At 39.3% G+C, this 17,051-nt stretch overlaps 1 long non-coding RNA gene across 2 annotated transcripts in view; it reads left to right on the top strand.

The window, feature by feature from the left end:
- Positions 1-17,051, top strand: part of LOC129659300 (uncharacterized) — a 264,145-nt gene that overhangs the window by 240,502 nt on the left and 6,592 nt on the right. The window contains exons 4-5 of one of the 2 annotated variants that reach the window (XR_008717981.1): positions 854-929; positions 10,783-14,258. The exons of the other annotated variant lie outside the window; for it this stretch is intronic. This is a non-coding gene — a long non-coding RNA (uncharacterized LOC129659300). Of the gene's footprint in view, positions 1-853; positions 930-10,782; positions 14,259-17,051 lie in introns of those variants that run through there. 2 annotated transcript variants of the gene reach the window in all.

Here is a 17,051-nt window from a genome sequence, read left to right as displayed (position 1 = left end):
GAGAAGGGGATGACAAAGGATGAGATGACTGGATGGCATCACTGACTCAGTGGACATGAATTTGAGCAAACTCAGGTAGATAGTGAAGGACAAGAAACCCTGGCATGCTGCAGTAAATGGGGTCACAAAGAGTTGGACACAATTGAGTGACTGATCAAGAACATAGTAATTACTGTAAGAGATGTGTGAAGAATTGATATGCATACTCAGAGAGGGTAGAGATTACCTTTAAGTTAAATTTTGAGTTGGGCTTTTTTTTTTTTTTGGCCACATTGCTTCAGCTATGGGATCTTAGTTCCCTAAGCAGGGATCAAACCAATGCCTTCTGCAGTGGAAGCAGAGTTCTATCCACTGGACCAACAGGGAATTTCCTGAGATGGGATGGGAAAAGGAAGAATGATTGTTATAATCTTTAATGACATATATCTAACACTGCATACCCACAATATATAAGCAATCTTAATACATATAAATACATACCCAAACCAATATGTTTCCGCTGCATGCACAGACACATACACACCTTTAAATTGAGTGAATTTTCTTCTCTCGATATATCAGGATTTGTATACAAGATTGTTTCAAGATATTTGAAAGGTAAATGACAAATTTTACCATCTAGAACACCTGTTTCCATTGAAAACTCACTCTTTTAGACATCACTGATTCCTCATTAAAGACTCTCACCGTACTGTATAAACAATGTTGTATTAATATAGATGCACTGGCCAAAGTCACTGCTTTCCATTGTAGCTTTCCTTCTTAGCACAAGAGGATATGTATCCTGAAGCTTCATCCTCTTCCTTTTGTCCCTTCATTGACTTTTTAGGATCTTCTCTGTGCTTCCTTTCAGATACTCTATTTGGATCATCTTCTTAGGCCCTCTCCTGAAGCAGCCTCTCATCTCTATTCAAGAAGTAGAAACAAAGGTACTCCTCTTGTCATTTTAACAACATGCAAAGGAATTTTTAACCCAGCCCACCTAGGCTCTGTTGGCACCAAAGCTGTCTCTGGTCTTTACCTTAGACTTAGCTCATAAATCCTGGAGTAACACGTGGAGGGCATACACGCCCACATGCATGTGCATGCACACACACATTATATATATATATATATATATATATATATATATATATATATATATTTATATTTATATATATATTTATATAATATATATGGCATCACTTAAAATCTAGTCTTTTTGTAACTTTTAAGTATATAATACAGAATCATTGACTATAATCACTATGCAGTACCTTAGACTCCCAGAATTTTTTTTTTTTTGAAGAATAGTTTATTTACAATGTGTTAGCTTCCCCAGAACTTATCTTCTAACTGCAAGTTTATACCCTTTGATCAACTTCTCTCCATTTCCCCCATTTCCTAGCCCCTGGTAACCACCATTCAATTTTCTTTTTCTTAGAGTTCAACTGTTTTAGATTCCAAAAAGAAGTGATATCACACAGTATATGTCTTTTTTTTTGTCTGACTTATCTCACTTAGCATAATGCTCTCAAGTTTCATCCATGTTGTCAGAAATTATTTCCTTTCCTGTAGTTGGATAATATTTCAGTTCAGTTAAGTCACTAAGTCATGTCCAACTCTTTACAACCCCATGAATTGCAGCACGTCAGGCCTCCCTGTCCATCACCAACTCCTGGAGTTCACCCAAACCCACATCCATCGAGTCAGTGATGCCATCCAGCCATCTCATCCTCCGTCATCCCCTTCTCCTCCTGCCCTCAATCCCTCCCAGCATCAGAGTATTTTCCAATGAGTCAACTCTTCTCATGAGGTGGCCAAAGTACTGGAGTTTAAACTTTAGCATCATTCCTTCCAAAGAAATCCCAGGGCTGATCTCCTTTAGGATGGACTGGTTGGATCTCCTTGCAGTCCAAGGGACTCTCAAGAGTCTTCTCCAAACCACAGTTCAAAAGCATCAATTCTTCAGCGCTCAGCCTTCTTCACAGTCCAACTCTCACATCCATACATGACCACAGGAAAAACTATAGCCTTGACTAGACAGACCTTTGTTGGCAAAGTAATGTCTCTGCTTTTGAATATGCTTTCTAGGTTGGTCATGACTTTCCTTCCAAGGAGTAAGTGTCTTTTAATTTCATGGCTACAGTCACCATCTGCAGTGATTTTGGAACCCCCAAAAATAAAGTCTGACACTGTTTCCACTGTTTCCCCATCTATTTCCCATAAAGTGATGGGACTGGATGCCATGATCTTCGTTTTCTGAATGTTGAGCTTTAAGCCAACTTGTTCACTCTCCACTTTCACTTTCATCAAGAGGCTTTTGAGTTCCTCCTCATTTTCTGCCATAAGGGTGGTGTCATCTGCATATCTGAGGTTATTGATATTTCTCCCAGCAATCTTGATTCCAGTTTGTGCTTCTTCCAGCCCAGCATTTCTCATGATGTACTCTGCATATAAGTTAAATAAGCAGGGTGACAATATACAGCCTTGACGTACTCCTTTTCCTATTTGAAATCAGTCTGTTGTTCCATGTCCAGTTCTAACTGTTGCTTCCTGACCTGCATACAGATTTCTCAAGAGGCAGATCAGGTGGTCTGGTATTCCCATCTCTTTCAGAATTTCCCACAGTTTATTGTGATCCACTCAGTTAAAGGCTTTGGCATAGTCAATAAAGCAGAAATAGATTTTTTCTGGAACTCTCTTGCTTTTTCTATGATCCAGCGGATGTTTAAGAGACCACCATGTCCTCTTTATCCATTCACCTGTATAAAGAAACTTAGGTCTTTTTGATGTTAGCCATTCTAACAGGTATGAGGTGATATATCATTGTGGTTTTGATTTGCAATTCCCTGATGAGTAGTGGGACTCCCTTATAGCTCAGTTGGTAAGTGATGTTGTGCATCTTTTTATGTGCCTGTTAGCCACCTGTATGTCTTCATTGAAAAAATGTCTACTCAGCTATTCTGCATGTCATAAAATTTTTGTCTTTGAAGTCATATGAGTGTTTTATGTATTCTGGATATTAACCCCTGTCAGCCAATATCTTCTTGTCAATATTGTCAATATCTTCTCTCATTCTGTGGGATATCTTTTCATTTTCTTGATTTTCATTTTTTAAAATTTGTTTATTTCTTGCTGGGCAGGATGTTTTACTTTGATATAGTTACTCTTTGCAATTTTTGCTTTTGTTGCTTATGCTTTTGGAGTCATATCCAAAAAATTATTGCTGAGACTAATGTCAAAGAGCTTTGCTCCTATGTTTTCTTCTATGGTTTTTATAGTTTCATGTCTTATGTTCAAACCTTTAACCCATGTGGAGTTAATTTTTCTGAATAGTATAAGACAGGGGTCCAACTTAATTTTCTGCATATGATTATCCAGTTTCCCTGTATATTTATTGAAGACACTATCATTTCCTTATTGAGTATTCTTGGCTACCTTGTCAAGTATTAACTTGTTTTTAGAAAATCATATGTGTAGCAATATTTATGAGTATCTGGAGGCAGAGTTCACAAAATTTGCTGCTAGATCCAATGGGAAGTGTATGAGGAAAGGAAAGAATCAGTTTCTTTGTTATTGGCCTGACCAAAAGCATGATGGATAATGTTAACAGAGTGCAGGAAAGGCTAGTTTGGGGGAAATAAATGTTATTAAGAGCTCATTAGCTTTCAGATACACTAATTTGAGATGCCCAAAAGACATTCAAGAAATGATGTCAGATTGCTTTCTCTCTCTCTCTCTCTCTCTCTCACATCACACATGCTCAGTCATGTCCAATACTTGTGAGCCATGGACTGTAGCCCACAAGGCTCCTCTGTCCATGGGATTCTTCAGGCAAGAATACTGGAGTGGGTTGCCATTTCCTACTCCAGGGATCTTCCCAACACAGGGATCAAGCCCACATCTCCTGAGTGTTCTGCATTGTCACGCAGATTCTTTACCACTGAGCCATCTGGGAAGCCCCTCTCACTTACTGATGATGATGTGAAGTTGCTCAGTCATGTCCAACTCTTTGCAATTCCATGGACTGTAGCCTACCAGGCTCCTCCATCCCTGGAATTTTCCAGGCAAGAGTACTGGAATGGGTTGCCATTTCCTTCTCACTTACTAGTCCTGGATAAATCAAGTTCAGTTCAGTCACTCAGTCATGTCCAACTCTTTGCGACCCATTGGAATGCAGAAGGGCAGGCCTCCCTGTCTTATCACCAACTCCCGGAGTTTACTCAAACTCGTGTCCATTGAGTCAGCGATGCCATCCAACCATCTCATCCTCTGTCATCCCCTTCTCCTCCCGCCTTCAATCTTTTCCAGCATCAGTGTCTTTTTTTTTTAATTCCCTTTTTTTATTGGAGCATAGTTGATTTACAATGCCAGCATCAGTGTCTTTTCAAATGAGTCACTTCTTCACATCAAGTGGCCAAAGTATTGGAGTTTCAGCTTCAGCATCAGTCCTTCCAATGAATATTCAGGACTGATTTCCTTTAGGATGAACTGATTGGATCTCCTTACAGTCCAAGAGACTTAAGAGTTTTTTCAACCCCAGAGTTCAAAATATCAATTCTTCGGCACTCAACTTTCTTTATAGTCCAACTCTCATGTCCATACATGACTACTGGAAAAACCATAGCCTTAACTAGACGGACCTTTGTTGGCAAAGTAATGTCTGCTTTTGAATATGCTGTCTAGATTGGTCATAACATTTCTTCCAAGGAGTAAGTGTCTTAATTTCATGGCTGCAGTCACCATCTGCAGTGATTTTGGAGCCCCCCAAAATTAAGTCTGCCAGTTTCCACTGTTTTTCTGTCTATTTGCCATCAAGTGATGGGAATGGATGCCATGATCTTTGTTTTCTGAATGTTGAGCTTTAGGCCAACTTTTTCACTGTCCTCTTTCACTTTCATCAAGAGGCTCTTTAAATCTTCTTCACTTTCTGCCATAAGTGTGGTACATGTGCATGTCTGAGGTTATTGATATTTCTCCTGGCAATCTTGATTCCAGCTTGTACTTCATCCAGCCCAGCATTTCTCATAATGTACTCTGCATATAAGTTAAATAAGCACAGTGACAATATACAGCCTTGGCGGACTCCTTTCCCGATTTGGAACCAGTCTGTTGTTCCATGTCCAGTTCTAACTGTTGCTTCCTGACATGCATACAGATTTCTCAAGAGACAGGTCAGGTGGTCTGGTATTCCCATCTCTTCATTATTATAATATGTTTGCAAGAGCATTGGCTTTTTAGATTAAATCCTGGATACACTGTTCTCTAGCTGTGTCATCTATCATGTTTTTAGTTAGCCTCTCATATTCTTAGTTTATTTAGATACAAACTGGAAATAATAATGCATTATGTATGGAATTGTTTATGAAAATTAATTGACAATAAGGTTAATTTATGGCAGATAGATGGGGAAACAGTGAAAGACTTTATTTTCTTGGTCTCCAAAGTCACTGTGGATGGTGACAGCAGACATGAAATTAAAAGATGCTTGCTCTTTGGAAGGAAAATAATGACAAACCTAGACAACATATTAAAAAGCACAGATATTACTTTGCCTACAAAGGTCCATACCATCAAAGCTATGGTTTTTCCAGTAGTCATGTATTGGCAATAAAAAGGCTGAGTGCCAAAGAACTGATGCCTTCAAACTGCAGTGCTGGAGAAGACTCTTGAGAGTCCCTTGGACAGCAAGGAGATCAAACCAGTCAGTCCTAAAGGAAATCAACCCTGATGCTGAAGTCCAAATCTTTGGCCACCTGATGGAAGATCCGACACATTGGAAAAGACCCCGATGCTAGGAAAAATTGAGGGCAGGAGGAGAAGGGGACAACAGAGAATGAGATGGTTAGATGGCATCACTGACTTAAAGGACATGAGTTTGGGCAAACTCTAGGAGATGGTGAAGGACAGGAAGCCTGGCGTGCTGCAGTTCATCAGTTTGTGAAGAGATTGGGCACAACTGAATAACAATAAAAGAGGAATTAAACTAGATAAAGCACCTGGTATATGTGTTGGAGAAGACTCTTGAGAGTCCCTTGGACTGCAAGGAGATCCAACCAGTCCATTCTGAAGGAGATCAGCCCTGGGATTTCTTTGGAAGGAGTGATGCTAAAGCTGAAATTCCAGTACTTTGGCCACCTCATGCGAAGAGTTGACTCATTGTAAAAGACTCTGATGCTGGGAGGGATTGGGGGCAGGAGGAGAAGGGGACGACAGAGGATGAGATGGCTGGATGGCATCACTGACTTGATGGACATGAGTCTGAGTGAACTCCGGGAGTTGGTGATGGACAGGGAAGCCTGTAGAGCCGTGATTCATGGGGTCGCAAAGAGTTGGACATGACTGAGCGACTAAACTGACTGACTGACTGATATGATATGTTGAATATTAATGCTCTTTTGGTCACAATTCTCCCCCTCCTTTGTCACTTTGTATAAACACAAATGAAATTTGACATAATCTTAGATGTTCTTCTGTTGCAAAGGGGGAACATTCCCCTTCTATGTCTTTTGAGTTCTTGTGACTGTACTAATTACAAAATTGACACAAGATAGATAAATAGAAGCAAAAGAAAATGTAATTCGTGTGCATGGAGAGCTTCTAGAAATGGGACATAAGATGTGGCCAAAGCAGGCAGCTTTTATACTTTTTGGATGAAGAAATAATTTTATGAGGAATTGAGAGGACTAAGCAACTAATGTTTGAGGTGCAAAAGTAGTGATGAATCTAAACAGAGTTGTGGCTTGGGGTAATGAACAAGTCCACTCCAGTACTCTTGCCTGGAAAATCCCATGGATCGAGGAGCCTGGTGGGCTGCAGTCATATGGTTGCTAAGAATTTTTTTTTATTTATAAAAATAAAAAAATTTTTATTCTAACCACACAGCATTCTTCAGCACTTTTATAACTTAAAAATTATTTTTCAAAGTTGGTTTACCTATTAATTCCAATCCAAATATTTCTTCCTCCATAAAATCTTTGGCTACAGCCCAACTAGATTACATGTTTCCTTCCTTTAAAGTGCCAATATATTAAGAACCTCTCTCACCATATTCCCTGGCATATTTTGGACATACATTGGGTCTGTCTCACATAACTCCAGTTACAAGCCCTGACTCCCTTTTAATTACCTGGTACTCAAGCTACCTGGAGAAGGCAATGGCAACCCACTTCAGTACTCTTGCCTGGAAAATCCCAAGGATGGAGGAGCCTGGTGGGCTGCAGTCTATGGGGTCGCTAACAGTCGGACACGACTGAGCGAATTCACTTTCCCTTTTCACTTTCATGCATTGGAGAAGGAAATGGCAACCCACTCCAGTGTTCTTGCCTGGAGAATCCCAGGGACGGGGGAGCCTGGTGGGTTGCTGTCTATGGGGTCGCACAGAGTTGGACACGACCGAAGCGACTTAGCAGCAGCAGCAGCAATAAAGAAGTCTCAAAGTCGGACGGGACTGATCGACTGAACTGAACTGAATAAAGAAGTCACAAGGTTTGTTGATTCAGGCTTCCTGTCCCCATTTCCTTATCTCTGGTGATAAGGGTGTCCTTTTAGTTCCAGATGAGGGCAATGCCCCTTTCACATGAGAGATTTATTTCCTGCTTTCCTGGAGACAGAAAGGAAGATCAGAGTGTCTCTCTTTCATTGCCCACTTCTTAAGTAACTTTCATTCAAAATATTCAACATGTCATCCAGGTACATTTGGGGGTGGCCTATCCTGGGCCCCAACACTTCCCAAAGAAGAATAATGTTTCTTGAAACCCTCAGGTTTAGAAGAAGAAAGCAGTAGTATTGATACTGTACAATAGAACCTGTTGGAGACATTAAAACAATTTTAGTCTGCTGAACTTCCTAGGATTGAGCAAATAATAACTTGAAAAACAGACCAGTTTATGATCATGAAATAAATATGTTCAGGAAAAGGACTCTAGAATTATGAGCAAATAAACACATATTTCACTGGGTCCTTTTTTCAAGGTCTATTTCATGACTATAAACTAAAGGCATTGTTATTATCTAATACTAGATCAGAATTTACTGATAATAATAAATATCAAAAGGGATCACTGAGAGATGAATGGCACTGTACGTGACAGGAACGCAAGGAATATAATTTTTAAATTTATGTATTTCACTCAAATAATCATTTATATAAGAATTCATCTTATAAACTTGTTAAACATTTTATTAATTATTTGTTTCCACAGATTTATGGTTGAAACATCATTTATAAAGTATGCTTGGTTTTGTGGGGACAGGGGGAAGAAGTGAATTATTTTTATTGAAAACAAAACACTCTCTAAAAGAATTAGGGTTAAATTTTTACTTTTCAAATTACTGGATAGCCATTCCCTTCTGCAGGGTATCTCCCTGCCAAGGGATTGAAACCAGGTCTTCTGCATGGCAGGCAGATTCTATGCCATCTGACCACCAGGGAAGTTCAAATTGAAGTATATCTGACTAAAAATATTAGTTTCAGATGTGCAAAATAGTGCTTCCATATTTTTCTGAATTATAGCCCACTTAAAGTTATTAAAAAATAATAGCTATATTCCCAGTGCTTCTTTATTTTCCACATAGCAGGTTATACCTCTTAATCTCCTACCCCTTTCTTGCCCTCTTGCTCGCTGGTGACCACTTGTTTGTTCTCTATATCTGTGAGTCTGTTTCTGTTTTTCTGTATTCATTTGTTTGTTTTAGATTCCACATATAATTGAGAACATAGAGTATTGGTCTTTCTCTGACTTATTTCCCTAAAGATAATACTCTTTTACTCTCCCACATTCTTGCAAATGTCAGAATTTCATTTTTATAGCTAATATTCCATTGTGTATGATATATACATATATATATATATATATAATCTTCTTTTTCCATCTGTTGATAGACACTTACCTAACTTCCATATTCCCATATCTTAGCTATTATAAATAATGCTGCTATGAACACTGGGGTACATGTATCTTTTCAAATTAGAATTTTCATTTTCTTCAGCTGTATACCCAGGAGTAGAATTGCTGGGTCATACAGTAGTTCTATTTTTAGTTTTTTAAGGAACCCCTACTGTTTTCCATAGGGGCTGCACCAATTTAGTCCAATCAACAGTGGACAAAATTTCCTTTTCTTCACATCCTCGCTGACATTTGTTATTTGTGATCTTTTTGATGACAGCCATTTTGACAGGTTTGAGGTAGTATCTCATTGGGAGGTTTTTTTTTTCTTAATTTTATTTATTTGATTAATTATTTCTGTCTGTGCTGGGTCTTTGTTGCTGCACAGGCTTTTCTCTAGTTGCAGAGAGTAGGGGCTACTCTCTAGTCGCAGTATTCAGCTTCTCATTGCGGTGACTTCTCTTGTTGCAGAGCTCAGGCTCTAAGGCACGCAGGCTTCCATAGTTGTGGCACATAGGCTCAATAGTTGCAGCTCTCAGGCTCTAGAGCACAGCCTCAGTAGCTGTGATGCATGGGCTTAGTTGTCTACGGCATGTGGGATCTTCCCAACCCAGGTGTCAAACCCATGTCTCCTGATTGGCAGGTGGATTCTTTACCACTGAGCCACCAAGAAGTCCTCAGGGTTTTGGTCTGTGTTTCTCTGATGATTAGCAATATTGATTTTTTTTTTTTTTTTTGCTTGCACCTGTTGGTTATCTGTATATCTTCTCCGGGAAAATGTCTGTTCAGATAGTCTGTTTATTTTTCTATTTGATTTTTGGGTTTTTTTTGTCATTGAGTTGTATGAATTGCTTATATATTTTGAATATTAACCCCTTATCAATCATATCATTTGCAAATATTTTCTTTCAATTAGTAGGTTGTCTTTTCATTTTGTCAGTGGTTTCCTTTGCTGTGCAAAAGCTTTTAACTTAGGTCCCATTTGTCTATTTTTTTTTTTTTTTTTTTACTTTTAAGACTAATATTAGTGTGGAGGATTAGGTAGTTTGCTGCTGCTGCTGCTGCTAAGTTGCTTCAGTCGTGTCCGACTCTGTGCGACCCCATAGAGGGCAGCCCACTAGGCTCCACCATCCCTGGGATTCTTCAGGCAAGATCACTGGAGTGGGTTGCCATTTCCTTCTCCAATACATGAAAGTGAAAAGTGAGAGTGAAGTCGCTCAGTCGTGTCCGACTGTTAGCGACCCCATAGACTGCAGCCCACCAGGCTCCTCCATCCTTGGGATTTTCCAGGCAAGAGTACTAAAGTGGGTTGCCATTGCCTTCTCCAGGTAGCTTGAGTACCAGGTAATTAAAAGGGAGTCAGGGCTTGTAACTGGAGTTATGTGAGACAGACCCAATGTATGTCCAAAATATGCCAGGGAATATGGTGAGAGAGGTTCTTAATATATTGGCACTTTAAAGGAAGGAAACATGTAATCTAGTTGGGCTGTAGCCAAAGATTTTATGGAGGAAGAAATATTTGGATTGGAATTAATAGGTAAACCAACTTTGAAAAATAATTTTTAAGTTATAAAAGTGCTGAAGAATGCTGTGTGGTTAGAATAAAAATTTTTTTTAAAAATCCATCTGGACAGAATAAAAAGTGATCTCTAATTCCATCATCCAGGAAAACTCACTATCAAGATTTAATTTAATTCAGATAAACTTTTCTTTTATTCATATATATTAATACAATGAAAATATTTCATATAATGATATTTTATATATACATATAACTGCATACATTATTTTAAAATAATGTCATTAGTATTCACATATTGTTAAGTATTCCTAGAATATATTCTTTTTAAAAATTAAATAGTATTCTATCATATTGATGCCCCTTGATTTATTCAATTATCTCTATTAACAGGCTTCTCTGGTGGCTCAGCTGGTAAAGAATCCCCCTTCAATGTGGGAGACCTGGGTTCAATTCCTGGTTTGGGAGGATTCCCTGGAGAAGGGAACAGCTACCCACTCCAGTGTTCTGCCCTGGAGAATTCCATCAACTGTATAGTTCATGGAGTTGGAAAGAGTTGGACGCAACTGAGTGACTTTCACTTCTTTTCTCTATCAACAATTTAAGGTCCTGGATATAAATATTAATGGGTTGTGTATGATTTTAGATTTTAGAAATGGGCCTAGGAGTAAAAACAGGAAAGGGAAGTACTTGAAAAAAGTTGTGAAAAGTAAGATCTTCAGGGAATATTTAAGAAACAATTAATAGATATGTTTGGGCAACAATTAAGAATATGTAAACTGTTGTAGGAATTATTGCAGTTGGATTGGGGCAGAGCATGTGAATGGTAGATGTTAGGTTCAGGTGTTCAGAGTTTTTTGGGGTTTGAGGGGTGCAGTGGTATTGCAGGTCTGAGCATAGCAATAAGACATAATCAGAGCAGGCTTCAGGAAAGTTCTCCTGCAAGGAGAGTGTGGGAGTGAATTGGAAAGGCAGAATGGTGAGGGGGAAGAGACAAGACAGCAGGTTATTTCAAGAGTGAAATGCAAGATAATGAGGGCTGGGACATGGGTGATGATTGTAGGAAGGGAAAGGAAAAGAAGAGAGGTGTTTCTAAGCATTTGCTATAGTGTTCTTTTCTTAATGCAAATTAAATATATTTTGGGGATACTTTGCACGGATATTACCAGCCATTTTCTTTCTGAGTGCTGCTAAAAACTAGTAAGTGCAATATAACGACACTGCTAAAATGAAACTGTTCTACCTTTAATAATGCTGCAGTCTCATTATACAAAACAAGCCAATGTAGAGTCACAATTCCAGGAGTTTAGAATGACCTGCTCAAGGTTTTGTGTTTGTTTTAACATTTCAAATGCTGTCTTGATAGACTTTGTTTTTTTCTTTTTCCCATGTTAAATTCTCTGTAGTGTTGTTTATGTAAAAATAATAGATCAATTGTTTGCAGTTGATGTTTTCCTCGGTCTGTTTTCCTGTCTAATGACTGCTTGACATGTCTTGATTGAAATTATTTATTAATAGAGTTAACCTCACTGAATGCTTTTCTGTTTGTTTCGGTGATAACACTTATCAACCAATTGTTTATAGACATGCAGTCCTTTTAGAGAAGGAAGGTAGTGTAATACTGTGGGGAAAGGACTGGAATCAGATTCAAGAGTGTCATGTTTTAGGTAAACTGGCCACTATTCAACCTTGGAGAAGGCAATGGCACCCCACTCCAGTACTCTTGCCTGGAAAATCCCATGGACAGAGGAGCCTGGTAGGCTGCAGTCCATGGGGTCGCTAGGAGTCGGACACGACTGAGCGACTTCCCTTTCACTTTTCCTTTCACACATTGGAGAAGGAAATGGCAACCCACTCCAGTGTTCTTGCCTGGAGAATCCCAGGGACGGGGGAGCCTGATGGGCTTCCGTCTATGGGGTCGCACACAGTCGGACACGACTGAAGTGACTTAGCAGCATTCAACCTTGGTCAAGGCACCCAACCACCAGGCGTGGTTTCTGTGCTTCTAAAACTACTTCTACTACTAGTTCAGAACCAGAAATGTCAGTTTTGTTGCTACAAAACTACCACAGAACTATCACTACTGTATACCTGCTGCTACACTTACTGCTAATAACATGACTCTCTCTTTTTTTTTTTTTAATGTGTCCAGGCACACACTTCTGAGGTACTTTACAGGCATTGGCTCTAACGTCCATGTCAACCCCATGAGACAGGCACAGTTACCTTTGTTTTACTTAGGGGGAGATTAAATAACTTGCTCAGAGAAGGTGGTGATTTTGGATGTTAAACCCAGATCTGTCCACTGTGTCTCTGAAAGGCTATAAGGGAAGTAAACTGAATTTGACCTGCAGTTGAAGTACTAAGAGGACATATAACCTTGTGACTTTGAAAGAAGAGGACCAGAAACCTATTTCCTTTTTATATTGATGCTGAAAACTCAGTCTCTATGTACTGGTGCCAAAACAAATCTCAAGGACAGAGTTTTGGGTGAAGTAGAAAAGAATAACTTTCTTGTTTGCCAGACTAAGAGGGGACAGGGCAGGCTCCCACCCTTGAAAACTATGTCTCTTCAATCCAGGGAAATTAGGTGAGGAGTTTTATGACAAGATTTCAAGGATGGGGTTGCTAATAATAATAGGGTGCGTGTAGGGCCTGCAAAGAGTCGGACATGATTGAAGCGACTTAGCAGCAGCAACAGCAGCAGGGCCTGCATTCTTTTAATCTAGTCACAGGTAATCTCCAGGAGCTTCTCTGGTTCCTTTAGTCTGGCCTCAAGTGATCTTTATGGGATGAAGAATACTGACATCTACCACTTTCTGGGAGATGGAACCAGAACCCTGCCTCAAGCCTGCACTATTGTCTCTGGGCTGCCCCTCCCTTGTTTCTGCACCCCTTCCCTTCCTAAATTAGCAGCTTTTGGAATCAGCCCCTTTGGAAGTCAAGGAAGGTCATGGAGGCTAGACAGGAACAGAAAGGCTTCCAAGCCTGGTAGCCCCACAGGGTCCTGGTTGATTTCAATATAGACAGCCTCACCTTCTTCATAGTATCTGGGCTGCAGTGTTACTAGTTTTTATACCAGGTCTTTGGACCTTTTTTTTCTTTAAGTAAAATTATGCACATTTACATTTATTTCTAGCCACACTTAAAGATGGACATGAAAATTTCGGACTTCATGAACACTAATAAATCACACAAATTCTGAACTTAACTCCTTCCTCTGGTACTATTTTAATATAAGTGGTCTCAATCTGTCTGAATATCAGGGTAGAATGTATATTTCCTGAAATTAGGCATCATATGTCTTGATTCCTACTTTATCCCTCAGTAAATATTTACAGAACAAATAATTTAATGAGTGACAGAGTGTAAACTCTTGAACAGGTTATTTTATTAAACCTAAATAATCTTACTCTTAAGCTTTTGTTTCCCATGCTGGAATTGAAATGCACTCAAATTTGTTATGATTCTTATAGAAACGGGTCTAAAATAGTGTTAGGAAAATTTATACTACACATAATTGACAAGAAATCTAGCTACTGGTTCTTAAAGTTTTAAATACTTAAACATATCTGTAGATGTATCTGTAGGGACATTGTTATGAAAAAAGGAAATTTATGGAGTAAAATTAAACTTTCTTTTATTTTTATTTATTATTTTTTTATTTGGCGGTACCAGATTTTTTTTTTTAATTTTATTATGGCTGATTCAAGTTGATGTTTGGCAGAAACTTAACACAATTCTGTAAAGTGATTATCCTTCAATTAAAAAAATAAATAAAATTGAAAAAAGAATAGGTATTTTCTGTGTATAAGAATAAGTGTAATTTCATAACTTGGGTGACATTTGAAATAGAAAATAAAAAACTTTTTAGGGTTAAACCTGATTTTTTAGAGTTAACTCTTTAGTTATAGTTCATTGATAAATTTTTTTTTTGTTTATAATTGAAAGTCATTCTTGGTTTAATCCAAGTTACCACTTTAATAAATATATTCTACTCTCAGTGAATCTTGAAAACAGAGTACCAATAAGAATGTCATTTAAAATGACATTATAAAATAGAGGTAATTTTTCAGATACTTAGGGATATAGGAAACCCCAAGTAATACATGTGTACTCAGTTGCTCAGTCATGTCTGACTCTTTGAGACCCCATGGATTCTAGCCTGCCAGACTCCTCTTGTTCATGGATTTTCTCAGGCAAGAATACTAGAGTGGGTTGCCATTTTCCTCCTTCAGGGGATCTTCTTGACCCAGCGATCGAACCCACATCTCTTGCTCCTCCCGCGATGGCAAGCAGATTTCTTTACCACTAGTGCCACCTAGGAAGTAATACATAAAGACAACAAACTTAATTAAAAAAAAAAATTCTCTTAGCTAGAATTGCAAGTAGCTTATTACTTACTCAGGCAATTTCAGGTAAAATAATGCTATTTCAGATATGGCAGGTGAAATATTTTCGCAATACATGTTTATGCAGTAAATGAGGAATTTGAATCTTATTTAAAACTTTGATCTTAAAGGCATCTTCCATTGTCTTATCATACAATTTCTTTAGCTAACCAAGTGTAAGTTGAGTAATATTCCTTCTGACCCTGGTTTAGCCAGAATCATGGGTGTGGCACTATTCACACAAAACTGCCTCTGTGCCTCTGTGAGAAGTGGTGAGCACCTCTCTGGGAGGACAGAGGGCAGCCCTGTTCTCCAAGGCAGAAGGTTGACTGACCTGACTCCTCTCCTCAGGTCCTGTCTGCTTTGTCTACCTTTGGTGGTAGCTTTAGCTGCATCCTTCTTCGATGACTAACAGCATCTCTATGAAAAGTGGTATTTTCCTCACAGAAGCAGATGTACTAGGCTCTACTGTGCATGCCAGCTGGATTCTCTGAGGTCCTATAGTATATCGGATTAGTGGCAAAGTCATTTGAACAGTTTTAAAAAATTCTTTTTTTCAAGGAGATGAGGCTGATCTTCCTGATGTGTACATAAGCACGATCAATCATGCCAGCCTAGCTGGTTGTTCATTTTTGTTTTCCAAACCACTCACTCATCCTTTGCATTTAATTTCAGACAATGCAGAATCTTGCAGCTTCTTAGAGGCAGATTGGTTGGAAGGGCATAGGCAGAGAGAGAAAGCAATACTTGGAAATCAAATTTGTGAGGATGTCAGAAGAGGAAGGATGTAGGTGGGGTACAACTCACTTCTTTTTAGGCTAGTCAATTAAAATATACTTTGATGGTTTCAGTGTATTTTGGCAGACTTGCCTGAAAGGACTGAATCTGTAATTCATCATCTGATTTCCGTAATTTAAAATCATGGACACAATTGATGAATAAAACATTCCATTTACCTTTCCTATTTATATCTCACACCAGAGCTATCATCCATTTCTTACATTATGCTTACAAGGCTCCTGTGCTGGGTGTTATCTGTTTGCCCCTTCAGATCCACAATCCAGCTTTCTCTGCTCTGCTATGTACCCCATAAGAGCCTGACTTCTGTGAACTGCCTCACTGTATTCTCCTACCTCTATGTGGATTTGACAATGTGAAGGACAGCCCTGAGAGTGAAAGTGGAAGGGACTGAAGTTGGTTTATTTATTACCTCTGTGTCTCTCTCATAGAATAATTAGATGCGACTGCTTTCCCCTACTGAAGGTTACAGCTTCTGTCAGCCAGCCATCTCCATGCAGATATTTCCACGTACTACTCACTGATTGTTGATAGAGGTGAATCTGAGAAGAAAAGGTCAGTATTAGCTGTACGAATGTTAGGCTTCTCATGGTATGATAGGTTTAGGTCAGTATTAGGGAGTGATTGCATTCTGGAGAATCCTCATTACTAGGTCCAGACTGGCTTGAGGAAGAAAGGGACACTTGACTATCAGAACAGCTTATGCAGGGGACTATAAATGACCCTGCAGACAGGGAGGGCAGGGAACCAGTCCTGGCCAGAATGACCCCAACTCTTGGACGCTGTGACTGGTTAAAGATGGGTTCCCAAGCTGTGGGCAAATATGAGCCACCTGGAACTATTTTCCTACCACTATCAAAAGTTAATCGTATCATTAGGGTATATATTCATTTCCTGCGGCTGCCATAACATGCATGCTAAGTCACTTCAGTTGTGTTTGACTCATTGCCACCCTATGAACCATAGCCCTCCAGGCTTCTCTGTTCATGGGATTCTCCAGGCTGGGGTAATGGAGTGAGTTGCCATGTCCTTTTCCAGGGGATCTTCCTGATTCAGGGATGGAACCTGCATCTCTTATGTCTCCTGCATTGGCAGACAAGTTCTTTACTCCTAACACCACCTGGGAAGCCCAGAGCTGCCATAACAAAGTACCACACACTTAGTGGTTTAAAACTACAGAAATGTATTCTCTCACAGCTCTGGAGGCTGAGAAGTTGTCAGGGCTGCGCACGCTCTAAAGACTCTAGGAACGAATCCTTCCTTACTCCTTCCTAGCTTCCTGTGGCTTCCAGAAATCCTTGGCATCCTTTGTCTTGTAGCTACATCTTTCTAATCTCAGTGCCTGTCTTCGTACGGCCTCCTCGCGATGGCTCTGTGTTTCCTTTCCTCATCTATAAGGATACTGGTCATTGTACTTAAGCCTACTATAATCTAGTATGACTTCATCTTAGCTAATTATGTATGCAAAGACCC

Source organism: Bubalus kerabau, chromosome 1, assembly GCF_029407905.1.
Source record: "Bubalus kerabau isolate K-KA32 ecotype Philippines breed swamp buffalo chromosome 1, PCC_UOA_SB_1v2, whole genome shotgun sequence".
NCBI classification, from domain to species: Eukaryota; Metazoa; Chordata; class Mammalia; order Artiodactyla; family Bovidae; genus Bubalus; species Bubalus kerabau.
This window is presented reverse-complemented; position numbering and strand designations above follow the sequence as displayed.